Source organism: Chiloscyllium plagiosum, chromosome 31 (genome assembly GCF_004010195.1).
Source record: "Chiloscyllium plagiosum isolate BGI_BamShark_2017 chromosome 31, ASM401019v2, whole genome shotgun sequence".
NCBI classification, from domain to species: Eukaryota; Metazoa; Chordata; class Chondrichthyes; order Orectolobiformes; family Hemiscylliidae; genus Chiloscyllium; species Chiloscyllium plagiosum.
The window spans coordinates 19,050,194-19,071,244 of record NC_057740.1 but is presented as its reverse complement, the minus strand read 5'-3'; the positions used below and the strand labels follow the sequence as shown (position 1 = coordinate 19,071,244).

At 40.9% G+C, this 21,051-nt stretch overlaps 1 protein-coding gene across 1 annotated transcript in view; it reads left to right on the top strand.

Moving 5' to 3' along the window:
• Positions 1–21,051, top strand: part of myo1f (myosin IF) — a 139,777-nt gene that overhangs the window by 14,921 nt on the left and 103,805 nt on the right. The window lies entirely within an intron of this gene.

Below are 21,051 nucleotides of genomic sequence, written 5' to 3'. Positions count from 1 at the left end.
CTATCACCCTCACCTTGACCTCCTTCCACCTATCGCATTTGCAACGCCCCTCCCACAAGTCCCTCTTCCCTACCTTTTATCTTAGCCTGCTGGGTACACCTTCCTCATTCCTGAAGAAGGGCTCATGCCCGAAACGTCGATTCTCCTGCTCCTTGGATGCTGCCTGACCTGCTGCGCTTTTTCAGCAACACATTTTCAAAAATGGCAGTGTGCCAAGAAAGAATAAAAAGAAGATGAGAATCAGACAGTGACCACAACGATGGAGTGCCTGGAACATCAGCACTAGATGCGCAGACAGGAGACATTTAATTGTGCCTCAACTATCTGTTTAAAGTACTGTCCTACTGCACATGCTTGCCCAAGATGGACAAGTAGTAAAGCACAGGGGGAAAGTGAGGACTGCAGATGCTGGAGATCAGAGTCAAGAGTGTGTGGTGCTGGAAAAGCAAAACAGGTCATGCAGCATCCAAGAAGCAGGAGAATCGACGTTTCAGCTAGGAGCCCTTCATCAATAGTAAAGCACAGTCCAACGGAATGGAGCCTTCAGTGCCAACCTGGCTAGATCCTTCCTTTGCACCACCAGGGAGAGATGGAACTAACTTGGAAAAAGAATTTGAAGTACTTTTATAAATTTTATGAATAAAGTATATGCTTGGGAAAAACAATCTGATCAAAGCACCATTACATTCAAGTATACAACATCATATGAACCAAGATGTATTCAGCAAAAAGAGCAAAGCATACAGATGTGATAGACTTCATCAAATCTACGCGGGGGCGAATATTATTACAGAGAGGAGAAAGAAGAGGGCTGAAAGGCTTTAGAAAGAGTGATAATGGGATTATTTTGGATTGTTAAAGAACTGAAGCAATTTAATTGCTGCAATGAATAACTTAGCACTGACTCTCTTAAGCCTGAGCACATATAGCAGTGAAATATTCTCACTTGCCTGGATGAGTGCAGTTCAACAACACTCAGGAAGTTTGATACCATCCATGTCAATGCAACTGACCTGACTGACATTCCATCTGACAATTTCAACATTAACTCTCTCTGCCACTGATACACAAGACACAGCATTCTATCTATAAGACGCATCCAGCAACTCACCAAGGCTCTTAAATCAGCACCTTTCAAACTTGCAAAATCTACCACGTGGAAGGAAAAGCAGGTACATGGAGACACATCCACCTATAAACTTCCATCCAAATCACGTATCATCCAGACTTTGAACTGTTTCACCATCCCTTCACTATCACCAGGTCAGAATCCTGGAACTCCCCCCATTATGGAAATATGGGTTTGCCTCCATCAAATAGACTGCAGAAGTTCAACAAAGCAGTTCATCACCACTTTCTGAAGAGCAGTTAAATTTGGGCAATAAATGTTAGCCTAGCCAATGTCGTACGCATCCTGTTAATGTAAAAAAAGCTGAAGTTAGTAAAAAATACAGCCATCAGTATTATAAGATTCTACTGTCAATTTTGGAAGCTATTATACAAAAAGAATCATTCATTAATGTTTATAATTAATTTGAATAAAGAAAACAAGCATGTACTGAAGGATGAGTTTACGTTATTGTAACAATTGGAAATAATAATAAACTAGAAGTGTATAAAACATAGTTAAATCATAATATATAAAAGCCATATTGGCAAAGTCTTTTCCCTGGGGTCGGGGAGTCCAGAACTAGAGGGCATAGGTTTAGGGTGAGAGGGGAAAGATATAAAAGAGACCTAAGGGGCAACTTTTTCACGCAGAGGGTGGTACGTGTATGGAATGAGCTGCCAGAGGATGTGGTGGAGGCTGGTACAATTGCAACATTTAAAGGGCATTTGGATGGGTATATGAATAGGAAGGGTTTGGAGGGATATGGGCCGGGTGCTGGCAGGAGTGCCATGGAGGAGTGAGGAAAGATTAGGAGAGATGAAGGAATGGACCAGGGTATCATGGAGAGAATGGTCCCTGCAAAATGTGGACAGTGGAAGAAATTAGGAGAGGTGTTTGGTGGTAACATCCTGCTGAAAGTGGCAGAGAATGGTCATTATATGGAGACTAATGGAGTGCGACATGAGGATAAGAGGAACACGATAATTGTTCTGGGACAGAAAGAAAGGGATGAGGGCAGATGTTCTGGAGATAGGTTGAACACAGTCAACCATGGTCAAGAGGAATCCTTGCTTGAGGAAAAAGGAGGACATGACAAAGGTAGAATATGGCGTCAGGGAACAGATGTCATGTAGGTGGAGAAACTGGGAGATTAGAGTAGAATTCTGCAAGGGTGGGGGGGCAGGTTGTGAGGAAGTGTAGACAAGGTAATTGCAGGAGTTTGTAGTGGATACTTATGGACAGCCCATCCACAGAAATGGAAACAGAGAAGTTAAAGAAAGAAAGAGGAGAGTCATGTGAAGGTGAAAGAGGGATGAAAATTGGAAGAAAAATGAAATAATCTTTCCAATTCCAGATGAGAGCAGGAGGCAGCACAGATGACATAATCGATATATTGAAAAAAGTCTTGTGTGTTAGGGCCCAAGTAGGTCTGGAACAAGGAATGTACCACACACACCACAAAGATCCAGGCATACCCGCAGCCATACCTTTACAACTTCTTTTCAGACCCTAGCTCCTCCTCTTCACAGTCGGATGTGCAACCCTTCTAAACAGTTATCGCCCATTGGGCTGGTCTGAAGGCTTTTCACTTCTTCCTAGACAAGAGGAGTTAAAGTAAGTTTGTTCAAGGTGAGAACAAGCTCAGCCTTGTGAGAAAAATAGTGGTGAATGGAGTTTCAACAGGCCTCTTGTCAAGGAAGAAGTGAAAAGCCTTCAGACCAGCCCGATGGGAGATAACTGTTTAGAAGGATTGCACATCTCACTGTGAAGAGGAGACGGCTACGGTCTGAAAACTGGAAGTTGTAAAGCATCAGAAAATCCTAACTGTAAGTTGGAACAAGACTGAACAAAGGAGAATAAAACAGAGTCAAGGTAGGAAGAAATAAATTCAGTTCAGCAGGAACAGACTAAAATGATGGGCTTGCCAGTGTTCTCCTATTTGTGGATTTTGGGAAGGAGTTAAAAGGGGACTGTGTGAGTTTGGGAACCATGAGGTGGGAGGCAATGGAGGGGAGATCCCCAGAGGAGATAAGATTGGTGACACACTTGGAAATAATAGCTTGTAGTTTAGTGGTGGGTTCAGGATCCAGGCAGGATAGAAGGAGATGTTTGAGAGTCATCACTCAGCTTCTGCAAGGTAGAGATCCGTGTGCGAGATAACAACAGCTATCCCATTATTAGCAGGTTTGACAAGGAGTCAGGGTTAGGCCTGAGAGAATGGAGTTGATGTTTAGAAAGAGACAGGTCAGAGGGGGAGACAGGAGCAAGAGAAATAAGCAGCCAATGTCATTTGGCAGCTCAGACGCAGAAAGGAACGCAGTGTTAGCTATTTTATAAATGAACGACCAAAATGAGCTGTGAGCCCAGAGAACCAAGGATTAGCATTTCATCAATGAAGTGATCAAATGAAAATAAAAGGCCAGGAGGAGGATTCCAGGTGGAGGGGAGTATTGGAGACACATGAAAGGGTCTGAGTAACAGACACAGTTCTCTCCAAAGAAGTGAGCATGGAGGTGGAGGCAATGGAAGAGTTTAACATTGTGTCATATCTGAGATTCTTTAATGTAGGGTCCTAAAGGCATAAAACTAAGTCTTTCGCAGTGCTCAGGTCATTCAGCAGTGGAGAAACGAAGATCAGTGGTGATAGTGAATACATGTCAAGGGGAGGAATGACAATAAAGGATGGAGTCACAGGAAAGGGAAGGGAACAAGGAATTCAGAGGGGTGTTGGTACCTTTAAGTGTTTGGAACTTGAGTTCCTTAACACCAAAATGAAAGAGAAAAAGTTTATTGTTAAAGTGTTGAATAAAATGAAGAACAAAGTGGACCAGGACCCCTTTGAAATAATGTAAGGTGGTGCTGACATTCTGAGGAAGAGTCATAGCAAACTGGGAATTTAAAATCTGTTTCTCTCTCCACTGACGCTGTAAGACTGCCAAGTTTCTTCGGCACTTCTTGTTTTTATCTAAGCCATAACATAATGCCATTTAGAGAACTTATTGAAAGAGACCAGAAAAGGTAAAAATGCTTGGCAGGTAACAACTAATTTCAGTAGCTTAAGAAGGGAGTTAGCACAGACAGGTTGGAAAAAGCCATGGTAGAGTAAGGCAGTGATGGAGCAATGAAAGGCATTCAAGGAAGAGACAATGTCAGTATAAATAAACATATACAGTGTTACTTTGAAATGTAAAAGTAGTCCATTAAAGATAATGTATGCTGGATGACAAAGAAAATAAAAAGAATAAATTAAGATGGAGAAAGGAAGCTTATCATGGATGTCAGGAGCAAAAATCAGTTAATTACCCAGAAGATTATGGAAAATACTGGAGGGAATTGAAAATTTTATTATAGGAAGGAAGGAGCAGTACCCAGAAAAGATTAGTTGGCAACATTAGTCAAACCTAACTGTTTTATGAACAGCCAAAGCGTGAGGGTATTCGTCATTTTGCCTCTTTCTTAAATTCTGAGACCGAGAATTATGACTGGCACAATCTCACACAAAGTCACATTTACTGTTAATTTTGATTAAATCACATGGTTTTGCATGAAGTGGTGAATCTGACTTGACTGTCGGTTAGTTAGGAGTTATCTTTAACTGAGATCTCCCCAGTTGCTTCAACAAAACTCTTCATGTCAAAGCATATTGACCTCAATAACAAGAGGTCACGCTTTCAAGGTGAGAGGTGAAAGGTTTAAGGGGGATACACATGGCAAATACTTTATACAGAGGGTGGTGGGTGTCTGGAATGTGTTGCCAGCAGAGGTGGTAGAGGCAGGCATGGTAGATTCATTTCAGATGCATCTGAACAGATGCATGAGTAGGTGGGGAGCAGAGGGCTACAGATGCTTAGGAATTGGGCGACAGGTTTAGACAGTAGATTTGGATCGGCTCAGGCTTGGAGGGCCGAAGGGCCTGTTTCTGGACTGTAAATTTTCTTTATTCTTTGTACATCTTCTGTCTTCTTTCTGCAGTGATGTCCAACAAAATGTATTTCCTGTTTTCCTTTTGAAGCGCTCCTTTATGGGATTTTAAATGATTTACATACAGAGTAAAGTTGTGAAAGACCTCATGTACAATCTTCTTCTGGATATGGATTGGTTGTTCAGGTGTATGAAGAGCTATTGGTTCATTGGTGATGTGTTCTTGCCATGTGATTCCCAGGATCCTAAAAGAGCAACTCTAGTGAAAGACGTCCAATTTATGTGACAGCATTGCTGTTATCTTTTATATCTGGCTAGCATACATTACAATTGGTACAGCAAAGGAGATGTAGCCTTGTCGTTTCATGGCTATGTTAAGGGTGTTGGATGTGGATCAGCAGATCATATGGAGCTGCTAAAAGCTCAATGCTGATTTGCCAGTTCTTCTATGGATGTGTTAACCTCCCTTGAGATATTGCTTTCCAGGTAGGGGAAATGGTCAATATTTTCAATGTACTGTTGCCCAGTGGTGATGGGGGAAAGGGCTTACTCCAGTTTAGTCCATCACTATCTTGACCTTCTCTGAGCTGACATGGTGACTTTCTGGACAAATGATCACTTCTTGGAGTATGCACAATTCTTCAGGAAGGTGATGTCCGCTGTGAAATCCAGGTCCGTCATTGTTGATATTTTTATGGGATGCCAAGCCTACACCCACCATCACCTTCCTCATAATGAAATCAATAAACAATGGTGAAGACTGATTAGAGGTACCTTAATACTTCATGGCAGAGAGACAACTGAGACAGATGGGATACATAACACGTCTCTTAGATTTGTGAATGGTAGTAGAGTGGACACCACAAAATGGAAAAAGAATGTAGGCCTGGGCAAAGGAAACCTGTGAAATACAAATGGGAAGACCATCAAGAGCTGGATACCACTTGGATTACAGTAAACGATTGGGATGGACAAAGGCTAATGGCAGCATGTTGCTGCACATTTTCCTGCATGGGTCTAAAGGAACTATGACTATTTAAGTCAATCAGTTATTGGTTGTTTAGTCTATTAAAGGAGTTAGGACTCTTGTGATGCAGTGGTATTGTCCCTCCTTCACAGCCAGGACATCCAGTCCCATCTGCACCAGAGGTGTGTAATAACACTTCTGAACAGGTTGATTGAAAATATATATATCAAGGCAGTGGTTTTCTGGTAATCTCATTAGTCCAGGACTTCAGAAACTCATCTTAATTTTAAGGACCCTTGTAGTTCAGTTGTAGTGTCCTTGTCTATAGATTCAAGTGCCAGCATTGTATCATTACATGTCTGAACAACATGTCATTAAAAATATCTATCCATAAACCTTTCTTCATTAGCTTCACCATACAAAGATTTTCTTTTCCTGTTATCTTTGCCTGTTTGATTCAATCAACCTCCATTGATTTCGAACAATTTTCTGAAATTAGTATTTTTATTCAATTCATATTAATGCTTATGATGGTATTGGTGTTGGATACCAAGGGAAGATGGTTAGAATCCCTCCTGATGGAGATGTTCAGCATGGCACAGGTGTGCAAGTTACTAAACTGGCTTAAATGAATTAGCAAAGTAATATGAAGTGAATTAAGTAATAAAACAAAGACCATTGCAACATCATGGCCACATTATTAGGGCAGCAGGAGTTGATTACCTGTGATTGATGGCACTTTTCCTGACCAGCCAAAGCCATTCTGTCAAGTCCAATGTTCAGAACCGCCACAGTTGATATCTTTAAATTGTAATTCCAAAACATGTCATAAGCTACTGGCATGAATAAAGGTTTGGCTGACTGGCAGAAGGCAGAGAGTGGGAAAAAAAGAGGTCTGTTTCCTCATGGTGTTCCGCAGAGGTCAGTATTAGATCATAACTATTCACATTAACGATTTGGACAGGCTAGGAGAGTGGCCGATGTAATACAATGTGAGAACATGTGAGGTTATGCACTTCAGGAGGAGAATAGAGTCTTGAACTTTTTTTTAATGGGGATAGTCTTTGGAAATCTGAAGCACAAAGGGACTTAGGATCCTAGTTCAGGATTCTCTTAAGTTTAACGGGTTCAATTGTCGGTTAGGAAGGCAAATGCAATGTTAGCATTCATTTCGAAAGGTCTAGAATGTAAGAAGAGAAATGTACTGCTGAGCCTGTACAAGACTCTGGTCAGACCACATTTGGAATATTGTAAGCAGTTTTGGGCCCTGTCTCTAAGGAAAGATGAGTCAGCTTTGATGGGGGACTAGAGGAGGTTTACAAGAATGACCCCGGGAATAAAGGGCTTGTTGTATGAGGAATGGTTGAGGACTCTGGGTCTGTACTCAATGGAGTTTAGAGAGATGAGCGGGACTCTCACTGAATCTCAACCAATCTGAAAAATTAAGAATTGTGAAACCAACTATACCAATGTCAACTCTACGAGCAACCTTCACTTCAGAGGCTGCAATATTCCACAATCCTTTGTTCACAAATAATTCAAACACTGAATCATTTAGCCTTTATTACCTTTATGTTTTGGACACACCTTTCATTTTTACACTATGTGTACATGTGTTGTGTTAGTATTTCCTCCTAAGTGTAATAAGTAACAAACTCACTCTTTTGATAATTTAAGAACACCTGATTAGCTTGGCAGTTTTGTTTTAAAGCACAACTTAAATTGGTCTGGGAGAAAGGTGAGGAAAGGTATCCTTTTTAAATTAAACTTCTTACAACAAGCAAAGGATGAGTGAATAAAGAAAGCAAGTTAGTGAATTCCTCCTCAGCCTAGAGCTTAAAAATTTGAGGTACCCATCTGGAAACATAACAAATTGGGGAACATTGCTTGGTGTTTGGTCATAATAGACCTATTGACAAAATCCATATCAAGAACATCCTGTAAGATTCACCATTTATTTGAATGCCATAATTGCATCAATACTGCAGAAACTCATTCCAGATACATAAGTTCCAGGGAATCAATGTGTAACTCCCCACCATTCACACATTTTTTCCAAGTATATATTACCTGAGCTAAACATGTACTGTATTGCAGAAATGCACTCAGCTTATGTCAATGTTCTGCACTTACTCTGGAACCTCAATTGTTAAGAAGAACAAAGAGTAGCAAAACTTGAGAATGTCATCACTGTCATGCCACACATCATTCTGACATGGAGGTATACCACCATTCTCCCAGTTCTCTACAGTCCCTTTTTTTGTTTATTAGTAGAATGTGGGCTTTGCTACCTTAGCAAATATTTATCACCCATTCCTGTTTGCCCTTGAATAGATGGTGATGTGTTGCCTTCTTGAACTTCTGCAGTTCGTTTGGTGTAGTGCACCCATAGCGCCATTAAGAAGGAGGTTCTGGTATTTTAATCCAGTAAAAGTGAAGGAGCAGTGATATGTTTCCAAGTCAGGATTGTAAGTGTCTTCTAGAGGAAATTGCATGTCTGCTACTTCTGGCCTCCTTATTGGTAATGGTAATGGTTTGGAAAGTACTGGTGAATTCCTGCAGTGCATCTTACAGGTGGTAAACATTGCTGCTCCTGAGAGTCAGTGGTGGAGGGAGTGGATGCTTGAGGATGTGGTGCCAATCAATTGGGATGCTTTGTCCTGGATGGTGTCAAGCCTTTGGAATGTTGTTAGAGCTGTACTCATCCAGGCAAGTGTGAGGTATTCCAGCCTTGTAACTTGTGAGTTATAACTTATAGATATTGGTCAGACATTGGGGAGAGGGTGAGTTACTTGCTGCAGACTTCCTAGCCACTGTAGCCAGTGTATTTATGTGGCTCGTCTAGTTGAGTTTCTGGTTAATGGTAAACCTATCAATGGTAAATTGATAGTGGGGAGTTAATGATGATAATGCCATTGAATATCAAGGGACAATGGTTAGATTCTCTCTTGTTGGAGTTGTTCATTTTCTGGCAATTGTGTGATGCAAGTGGTACTTGCTGCTTGTTGTTCCAAGCCTGGATGTTCTCCAGGTCTTGCTGTACTTGACTATGGGCTGCATTGATATCTTAGGATTTGCAAATGGTGCTGAACATTGTGCAATCATCAGCAACCATCCCCACTTCTGACCTTTTGATAAGGATGATTGATGAAAAAAACTAAAGAGGACTAGGGACAAGACAATACTCTGGGGAACTGAGAATTCTTGTGGCGCAGTAGCGGTGTCCCTACATCTGGACCAGGAGGCCCAGATTCAAGTCCCACCTACTTCAGAGGTGTGTAATAACATCACTGAGCAGGTTGATTAGAGAATAGATTTTTTAAAAATTCTGGAAAACTCAGGGTTCTTGTGGCTCGGTGGATGCATCCCTACCTCTTGGCTAGGAGTCTGGGATTCAGGTCCCACCTGCTTCAAAGCTATGCAAGAACATCTCTCAATAGGTTGATTAAAAAATAATCTTAACCTGTGGAACTGAGTGTTCTTGTGATGCAGTGGTAGTGTCCCTACTGCTGAGGCAGGAGGCCTGGGTTCAAGCTCCACCTGCTTCACAAGTCTGTCAAAGCATCCCTGAACGGGTTGATCAGAAAATATCTTCCCTGAGGAACTCCTGCAATGATGACCTGAGATGGCTGGCCTTCAGCAATTACAACCATCCTCCTATGTCAGGTCTGACTCTAACCAACGAAACATCTTCCCCTCTGATTCCCACTGACTCCAGTTCTGCTAAGACTCATTGATGATGCACACCGTCAAATGCTGCCTTGATATCAAGGGCAATCATGTTCACCTCCTCTCTGTGCACGAATCAAGGCTGTAATGACATCAGGAGCTGTGTGGCCCTGGTGGAACATTAATGGAGTATCAGTGAGCAGGTTATCACGAAGCAAATACTGCTTGATAAGATTCCTCTTGACCTTTCCATCAATTTACAGATAACCGAGAGTAGACTGATAGGGTGGTAATTGTTTGGGTTGGATTTTTCCTCCTTTTTATGTGGGAATTTTGTGGGACTTATCTGGGCATTTTTCCACATTGTCAAGTAAATACCAGTGCTACAGCTGTACTGGAACTGCTTGGCTTGAAGCACAGCAAGTTCTGAAGCAAATGTCTTTTACACAATTTCTGGAATATTGTCAGGGTCCATAATCTTTGCTACTTCCATTGCCTTCAGCCATTGCTTGATATTATATGTAGTGAATTGAATTTGCTGAAGACTTGGGATCTGCGAGATGATGATATTTCATTTTTTGTTATGTCAGATGTTGCTCCTGGCAGACCCTGCTGCACTCTGCATTAAATCAGGATCGTTTCCTGGCTTGATGGTAATGATAGAATGGGGGACATGCTGGACCTTGTGGCTGCAGATTGTGTTGGAGTACAACTCCAACAGCTGCTGCTGATGGCCCACAGTGCCTCACGATGCCCACTCTTAAGTTGCTAGATCTGTTCAAAATCTGTCCCATTTAGCATAGCACGATGTAAGGTGTGTGCGCGTGCATATATGAGAGGGTGTATAGTGCAGTGGGGTCACCTGTAGTGCAACATGAATCCAAGCCAAGTTCGGTATCCATGGAGATTGCCAGTCAAGTTCGGTACCCATGAGGATAGCCAGCCAAGTTCAGAACCCATGAGGATAGCCACCCAAGTTCAGAACCCATGAGGATGGCCAGCCAAGTTCAGAACCCATGGAATGGCCAGCCAAGTTCAGAACCCATGAGGATAGCCAGCCATGTTCAGAACCCATGAGGATGGCCAGCCAAGTTCTATATCCATGGAGATTGCCAACCAAATTTGGTACCTATGGGGAAGGCCAACCAATTTCAGTACCCATAGAGATGGTCAGCCAAGTTCAGTACCCATGGTGATGGCCTCAACCGGGAGCTTGGGTTCATGTCACACGACAGGTGACCTCACTGTACTATACATTCTCTCACACACACACACACACCCTCTCACAGACCTATACCCTATTACACTCACACACATACACATATGCACATTTTCTCACAGACACACACACCTCCACACACACACCCCCATGCACACACTCAGTCAGTCTCCCCTGCGCACGCACATACACATATAAGGTTTGTGGGGTGAATTTGTACTTGCAGAATTATATTTTATTTTACTCAAAACTGTATAAATCCATGTAAGATTCTGTAAATCCTACTTTGGAAATAGAATCACTAGGACACAGACAGACTTTAACCTCACACCTTCAATGCATTATCTGAGCTAAGGTGGCACCTATTGTTAAAGCTATCTTGAGAATGTAACTGTAAAATAGTTCTTGGATTTACATATAAAGGAACCAAAACTAACATGATCATTCTAAAAGATGAAAGACGGAAGCTAAATTTGTCTAATATTACATTCCATGACACTGCAAACCTGGTGCTATAAATGCTATGTCTTATGATTCTGCTCCATACCTACCTCAGAAGAATTTGATGAAGGAGCGTCGCTCCGAAAGCTAGTGTGCTTCCAATTAAACCTGTTGGACTATAACCTGGTGTTGTGTGATTTTTAACCTCAGAAGAAGCAGCGCTTTGAAAGCTAGTGATTCCAAATAAACCTGTTGGACTATAACGTGGTGCTGTGTGATTTTTAACCTTATATTCAGAACCTTGTTAAGTTGAATCAAACTGTTAAGAATGGGTTGTTAGAAACCAAACAAATTTGTTAACCGGGTAATACATAAGGGAATAGTAGAAGGAACAAATACTAAATTTGTTACAGTATTGAATGTTCCTTCACCAAGCATGGAAAATACTCAGCTTCTTCCCTTCTGCATTAAAACTCCCACGTAAAACTGAAATAAAGTCCCAAATAACAACTTTACAAAGCAGCCTCATTACTAATCTTCCATTCAACTACTTGCTGATGCTTTCAGAATGACTGCTGAATTGAAACTGATCAGGCCGTTGACATTCTTTCAAAAGTCTTTAAGCGTTGAAAGAAATGAATCAAGTTGTATCTTCTCCACGCGTGATATGGAGGTGCTGATGTTGAAGTGGCCTGGACAGTTTTAAAAATCATATGACGCCAGGTTATAGTCCAACAGGTTTATTTGAAATGACAGGTTTTCACAGCCTCACCCCTACTTCAGATAGCTAGTCCTACTAACTGGAGATGGAGCAAGGCTCTGAGAGCTTGTGGTTTCAAGTAAACCTGTTGGACTATAACCCGGTGTCATATGAGTTTTGACTTTTTCCTCCACTCGGGTAGAATTGGCGTTCAAAGATGTACATAAATATAACTCAACTGTATTGAACTGAATTCCTTTGATTTCAAGCAATGTTAATCAATTGAGAGAATGTCCATTTAATTACCAAGGAACAACCCAATTGTTGTCCACTATTAACAGAATTTAGAAAATAATGGATTCATCAAGTTGATAAACAGATTTGTAAATTAATCAACTTGAAAATACGAGTGATTTAATGGTAATGGTTCACAGGTAAAAATTGCCTGATTAGTGATTTGGCAGTGGAAAAGCCGAATGATTGTATGTGATAACACTTCCAGATACAAGAAAAATAAGTATACAGATTGGTAATATGTCCCTCAACAAGCTCCTTCCAAACCCTTCGATGTCTTCCATCTCAAAGCATAAGAGTAGAAAATATATGGGAATACTCTCTCTGCAAGTTGTTCCACAAGCCTATCTTGACCTGAAACTTATACCACTATTTCTCTATTGTCACTAGATCAAAATCCTGGCATTCCACGGGGAGAATGTGCAAACTCCACACAGAGAGTCGCCTGAGGCGGGAATTGAACCCGGGTCTCTGGTGCTGTGAGGCAGCAGTGCCAACCACTGTGCCACCGTACCACTATTTCTCTATTGTCACTAGATCAAAATCCTGGCATTCCCTTCCTCACGGCATTGAGGATGTACTTACATCATATTTTCTGCAGTAGTTCAGAACCACCTTCTCTCCAGCAATTAAGAATAGCCAATAAATACTGGCCCAGCCAACAATGCCCACATCCCATGAACAACGAAATAAATAAAAACTCAGTCTTTTGCCTCTGTATGTAGACCTGACGCAATCATCAACATATCTCTGAGGATATAATGCACCAATAGTATGCCTGTTTTTAAGTGGCTTTAGTAAGCCTCCAGTCTGTGTAGGGATACTACTAGAATTTCAACTAATATGGCTGACTAGCAAACTGTACTGCCAGCAGTTTAAGAAATTTACCAAGTTTAACTTACAGTGTGTACTTAGCGTGTAATTCAGATTTCTTCAAGGAGGTTATTCAACCTATTTTATCTGTGTTGCCTCTTTAAAAGAGTTTTTCAATTAATCCCTGCACTTCCTGCATCAATTTGCATTTTTTAAATCATATTTCAGCACTAAGCCAATTTTCTTTTGAAAGTTATGTTTGGAATCATTTTTCACCACCTTTTCAAGTAGTGTATTTCAGCCATAATAATTTGAAATATAATCAGTAAAAAGAATTGCAAGGATATTGTTCAGAGTTAGCTACTACTATGCAATTATTCTATCAAGCTATATCTAAAATATTTCAAAGAGGAATTAAATTGCCCATTAAATGTATTGAAAGTGAAGGAGCAAAGACATTAGTATTTATTGACTACTTCAACCAAGTCTATTGAATACTGCAGATGTACAAACTATTGTCTGGTCATCACAATTATGATCGTGAGTCACACAACTTGTGTGGTCAGCTTGTTAATTATAGCATTCAAACATTTGTGGCCTGATATAATTCCTACAATTGAGTCAGTTCAGAAAATATTTAATTAGTGTTGGAATTACTTTTTGTACAATATGCTTAATGGAGATGACAACAGTTATGTGCACTGTTTTCATTTAAAATCCTTCCTGTCACCCGAAAAACCTAGCAAGAGCTAATAAACAAATTTAGACACTCTGACAAAACCTCAAAAACATTGACTGCTCAACAACAGCTCTGACTAAAGAATTCTAACCAGTAGACAAACTGAAAGTGGACTGTGGGGGATCAGGTTTGTCTGTCATAATTGAGTTGCAGATACAGAATTGGTTTAGAAGAAGGTTACAGCACAAAATGCAAGAATTTCTCTAATTTTCTGTGGGAAAAATTGGTTGTACTCACTGCTACTGAATTTCATTGCATTTCAAAATGATTATTATAGTTATCAGAGTGAGATATAGGTATTCCTCTATAACTTCCCATTTCACATTTTTCCCTACCCATTGTCTCGGTTCCTGCAAACACTTTTCTATTCCCTCTTTACTTGGTTCAAGCTGACTCTCTAAACCATCCCTCTCTCCTCAGTGTCTAATCATGTCCTACCTTCTCTCCCCTCAATTTATGCTTGCATTTCCTCCTCTTCCAATTTGCACTGACACTGCCCTCATGTCATTTCTTTCCTATTGGCAGTGTTAGCCACACAACACTCAAAACCAGTGCACGCACAAGAATGAAGCAGTTTACTTGCTGGTAGATATTTTTAGTATCATTCATGCATTATCATCTATCATCTATATAGGGGAATAACTTTTTCTATGTTTAATGATTCCTGCAACCAGGAACCCACATTTTGTAAATTCGCTATAATTTATCACTCCTATCAGCTATTTCTGCAAGCAAGAGAATTCTGCTGATCTCACAAAACCATTGTGAAACTTCCCATCCACAGTTACAGTCTGTTTCCTGGAGCAAAATTAAAAATGTGTAGAAAGAGGAGTGAAGCTGAAGAAGGGAGCTCAAAGTGGTCTAGCCCAAGATGATGCTAACTGTTAACCACAAATGTACAGAGATATTCACCTAAAAGTAGCAACAGTTACACTTTGAGAGTTTACTACAAGTTTGTTCTCACACAGAGTTTCCCTTTAAGGCTCAAAGCCTTGATTGCCAATGCTACTTCAACACGCTCCTCTTACCTGGAAACAAAACAAAATGAACAATCTGCTTCTTTCACTGGTGCATCTCAAAAATTGAGCAGATATGCGAGGCGTTAGGTGAACACTTTAGTTGCACAATCTTTCAACTTCCAGTTCCACTTCAATGGAGTATATTCGAAAGAGTTTTAGATTTAAATTACATTGAAATGCAGGTCAAAAGATAACCTTAGTATTTATGACCTAATATCCCCTGTTTTTCATCAGTTGGAGGTTGTTTGAATACACTGTAAGCACCAAGGCAGCTCTGGCTTAGAAGTTGATTTGCAAAATTGGACTGCTAAGGTTCCAATACATAACAAAGGAGAAAAGTAAGGGTACATTTCCAGTAGACAGTGTGGCGTCCATCATATTGATGCAAAATATACAAACTTTAGCTGTGAAGCAAGAGAAATAGCTTATAAAAGTCATAAAGTTTTGGTACAATTATATAGGGCAATGGTGAGACTACATCTGGACAGGTGTGCATGGTTTTGGGCTCCTTACTTAAGGAAGGATTTAAACATTGGAATCAGTTCAGAGTTCATCCAACTGGTTCCCATGGTTGCAAGGAGTTCAGGACTGGCAGCTAAACATCCAAGGATTTACAACTTATTGAAAAGACAGGGAGGTGGGCAGAGGGGACGGAGTTGCCTTGTTAGTTAAGAATGAAATCAGATCTATGGCACTGAATAACATAGGATCAGATGATGTGGAGTCTGTGTGGATGGAGTTGAGGAACCACAAAGGCAGAAAAACCATAATGGAAGTTATGTACAGACCTCCCAGCAGTGGTCAAGACGAAGGGCACAAGATGTCCCAGGAAATAGATCGGGCCTGTCAAAAAGGCAAAGTCACGGAGATCATGGGGGACTTCAATATGCAAATGGACTGGGCGAATAATGTTGCTGGTGGATCCAAAGAAAGGGAATTCATGGAATGCTTACAGGATGGCTTTTGGAACAGCTTATGATGGAGCACACAAGGGAGCAGTCCATTCTGAGCTCAGTGCTATGTAATAAGCCAGACTTTATAAAAGATCTTAAAGTAGGGGAACACTTAGGAGGCATTGATCATAATATGGTAGAGTTCAGTCTTCAGTCTTCAGTTTGAAAGAGAGAAGGCAAAATCAGATGTCATTGTGTTATAGTTAAATAAAGGTAATTTCAGGGGCATGAGAGAGGAACTGATGAAAATTTACTGGAAGCAGAGCCTAGTGGGGAAGACAGTAGAGCAACAATGGCAGGAGTTTCTGGGTGTAATTGAGGACACAGTACAGAGGTTCATCCCAAATAAAAGAAAGATTATTTGGGAGTAGACAGCCATGGCTGACAGAGGAAGTTAGGAAATGTATCAAAACAGAGAGCCTATAAAGTGGCCATGAGCACTGGTATCAAAACAGAGAGCTATAAGTGGCCATGAGCACTGGGAAATCAGAAGATTGGGAAGACTACAAAAACAAACAGAGGATAACAAGGAAATAAATAAGGAAGGAGAAGATCAAATATGAATGTAAGCTAGCCAGTAATATTAGGAATGATAGTAAAAGTTTATTTCAATACGTAAGAAACAAACGAGAGGCAAAAGTAGAGATTGGGCCACTCCAAATTGATGCAGGCAGGCTAGTCATGGGAGCTAGGGAAATAGCTGAAGAACTTAGGAAGTACTTTGTGTCAGTCTTCACAGTGAAAGACATGAGTAATATCCCAACAATTAAGGAGAGTCAGGGGACAGAGTTTAGTATGGTAGCCATTACAAACTAAAAAGTGCTAGAAAAGCTAAAAGGTCTAAAAATTGATAAATATCCTAGCCCCAATGGGTTCTGAGGGAAGTGGCTGAAGAAATAGTGGAGGAGTTGGTTGTGATCTTTCAAAAATCACTGGAGTCAGGGAAAGTCCAGATGATTGGAAAATCGCTGTTGTAACCCCATTGTTCAAGAAAGGATCAAGACAAAAGATGGAAAATTATAGGCCGATTAGCCTAACCACGGTCGTAGGTAAAATTCTAGAATCTATTGTTAAGGATGAGATTTCTAAATTCTTGGAAGTGCAGGGTCAGATTAAAACAAGTCAGCATGGATTTAGTAAGGGGAGGTCGTGCCTGACAAACCTGTTAGAATTCTTTTGAAGAGGTAACAAGTAGGTTAGATGAGGGAAACCCAGTGGATATTATCTACCTAGACTTCCAAATGGCCTTTGATAAGGTGCCTCAAGGGAGGCTGCTGAAAAAGGTGAGGGCCCATGGTGTTCGAAATGAGCTACTGGCATGGATTGGAGATTGGCTTTCTGACAGAAAGCAGAGAGTTGGGATAAAAGGTTCTTTTTCGGAATGGCAGCTAGTGACAAGTGGCGTCCCACAGGGTTCGGTGTTAGGGCCGCAGCTGTTCACTTTATATATTAATGATCTGAATGAAGGGACTGGGGACATTCTGGCGAAGTTCGTTGATGATAAGAAGTTAGATGGACAGGCACGTAGTTCTGTGGAGGTGGGGAGGTTGCAGGAAGATTTAGACAGTTTGGGAGAGTGGTCCAGGAAATGGCTGATGAAATTCAACGTGAGCAAATGTGAGGTCTTGCACTTTGGAAAAAAGAATTCAGCCATGGACTATTTTCTAAACAGTGAGAAAATTCATAAAACCAAAGTACAAAGGAATCTGGGAGTACTAATCCAGGATTCTCTAAAGGTTAACTTGCAGATTGAGTCCATGGTTAAGAGAGCAAATGTAATGTCATTTATCTCAAGGGGGTTGGAACATAAAACAGCAATGTGCTACTGAGACTATATAAATCTCTAGTTAGGCCCCATTTAGAATACAGTGTCCAAATCTGGGCCCCACACCTCAGGAAGGACATACTGGTACTGGAGCGTGTCCAATGGAAATTCACATGGATGATCCCTGGAATGGTAGGCCTAACATACGATGAACGGCTGAGGATCCTGGGATTGTATTCATTAGAGTTGCGAAGTTTGAGGGGAGATCCAATAGAAACTTACAAGATAATGCATGGCTTAGAAGGGATGGATGCTGGGAAGTTGTTTCCGTTAGGCAGGGAGACTAGGACCAGTGGGCACCACCTTAGAATTAAAGGGGGGTCAATTTAGAATGGAAATTAAGAGTCATTTCTTCAGCCAGAGCGTGGTGGGCCTGTGGGACGTTGAATGTCTTCAAGGCAGAGATTGATAAATTCTTGATCTCACAAGAAATTAAGGGCTACAGGGAGAGTGTGGGTAAGTGGGGTTGAAATGCTCATTAGCCATGATTGAATGGCAGAATGGACTCTATGGGCGAATGGCCTTACTTCCACTCCTATATCTTATGGTCTTATAGTCTTACGAAGTGTTTGTCTTATGAAAAGTCAGACAGGGTCAGCCTATATCCACTGGAATTTAGAAGGATGAGACATTGAAGAATACAAGATCCTAATGGGACTTGACAAGGTGTTTGCTGAAAAGATGTTCCTCCTTGTATGAGAGACTAGAACTAGGGGACACAATTTAAAAATAATGGGTGTCGCATATATGATTGATGTGAGGAGACATTATTTCCTTTCAGAGGGTCAAGTAGCAATGGAACGAAGTAAACAGGGAATGCAGGTAAGTGTAGATAAACCTTTGATATATAGGTAATCAAAAGATATAAAGGGTAGGCAAGACAGTGTGGCAGTAGCCATAATTAGATCAGCCGCGATCTTATCAAATAGTGTAACAAGTTAAAGGAGCTGAATAGACTCGCCCACTCTTATCTCAGATCTGACTTTGCATTGACGGGCCTAAATCATCATGCTTGCTCCACTGTGGCTCGAGAGCCAGCATCTAAGTCATGCAGTATTAGATCCATAGAGCCATACAGCACAGGGTGACACAGTGGCTCAGAGGTTAGCACTGCTGCCCCACATCACCAGGGACCCAAGTTCGATTCCACCCCTGGGAGTTTGTACATTCTCCCCGTGTCTATGTGGGTTTGCTCCGGTTTCCTCCCACAATCCAAAGATGTGCAGGTTAGGTGAACTGGCCATGCTAAACTGCCCATAGTGTTCAGGGATGTGTTGTCTAGGTGCATTAGGCATGGGTGGGTGGTTGGGTTACTCTTCGTAGAGTCGGTGTGGACTTGTTGTGCTGTTTCCACACGGTAGGGATGCTTAAAAAAAAGAAAAAGAATTTTAGGGCCAACTGGTCCATGCCAACCAGGTTTTCTATATTTTGTACTCATCCCAATTGTTGCTATTCAGAAATAAGGGATGAATCCTGTGCCCCCAACTCCACTGAACATTATACCACTGAGTTGATTTTTATTTCAAAAGTAGTTTATTGTCTATGGATTCTTTGGAATATTCTCAGCAGATAAAAAGCATTATTAAATGCAAGAATTTCTTACTTTTATACATTTTCAAATCTGTTAAATTAAAATTGCCCTTTACAACTGCAATGTATAGTTTGTTCTTATTTATTTGATTTGTGAATTTCCATGTCTAGTCTTTTCCATTTCCTGCTTTTTTTTTTTGATTAAACGTATCTCTCTTACCCTAACTTACAGGGCTCCAATTCATCAGAATTAGGCCAGTTGTGCCCAATTCATTTTGATCAAGTATCTTCCAGATAAATGACTGTGTATTTCCAGCTAGGTTTTCCTTTCTATGTTTATTCAGTATTAAGTATTACCATATATTTACTCCACCTTATCTCTGTGACACCAAATATACCGCAGTCTCTCTCGAGCACGATTCTTCAGGAAACCCAATTTATTCCAAACAGCCATTCGGATGTAAACTGTAAAATATCCCTTTCAACTAACACTTGATGAAACATCTACTTTAGCATTATAATGCACAAATTTAGGCTGTATCATAGTCTGTCTTTGAATGCCGTCACACAGCGTCTGTTGGGTTATATAAGATCAAGCTTCTCTAACCTCCATCACTTTTCATCATGCCCTCCTTCTGCTGTCATATTTATTTAATTTGCATATTTCAATGAAAATTGCCTTGAGATGTGACAGTGCTGTGATAAAATACATTTAAAGGACCAGGTTGAATGTTGGAGAGCACTTACATAGTGTTATGTTCAGTGTAATTGAAAGGAGGTACCTAATCTCAATTACAGTGCTGTAGGTAGGTGATGTGATAGGGCATTTAATGATTTGGAGATGCTGGTGTTGGACTGGGGTGTACAAAGTTAAAAATCACACAACACCAGGTTATAGTGCAACAGGTTTAATTGGAAGCATTAGCTTTCGGAGCACCGCTCCTTCTCCAGGTGGTTGTCACAACCATCTGATGAAAGAGTGTCGCTCTGAAAACTAGTGCTTCCAATTAAACCTGTTGGACTATAACCTAGTGTTGTGTGATTTTTAAGCATTTAATGACAGGGGACTTGTGCAATACTGCTCCCATTTGGTTCTCCCAGTGACTGCTTCTGAGTGAGAATAATGCAAACTGGATAGTAAGACAATCAATAATCAAGACCAAAGCAAATATTCATGCCATTTATCTTACTGTAAGTCCAAGGGCTAAGTTTGCTGCAAGCATGGCAAACAAAGTCTCAGAATCAATTCCGATCCCAGACAGTTCCAACCATTTTCCTGTCTGTCTCCTGATTTTATTGGTAGCAATGAACCAAGTTCTTTGTTCAATCAAGGACGGTGGGTGGACTGCTTTGTGCCTGATGGCAAGGAGGCAGCTCCACTATGAAGGCTCTGTGGTGCTGATCAGAATAGAGCAGGAGATGGCAGTATGAGATATAGGCCTTTTCCTATTCTGTGATGAAATATGGGTGTCACTGACAAGACCGGCATTGTTGCCCAGCTCTCATACTAAACCATTGTGGAGGGTTTTTTTTTATCAGTTCAGATGTGTATCACTGGCTAGAACAGCATTTACTACCCATCCCTAATTGGCCAGAAGGCAGTTAGGACTCAACCACATTGCTGTGGACCTGCAGTTACACATTCACCAGATCAGTTAGGGATAGCAGATTTACCTCCTTAAAGACCATTAGTGAACTAAATAAGTTTTTGCCACAAAGGTCACCATTGGGATAACTTACTATTGAATACAAATGTCAACATTGTCCATGGTGAGATTTCAACCCATGCCTCCAGAACATTGACCTGGTGTTCTGGATTATTATTCTGTGACATCATCAGCACCTCCCCA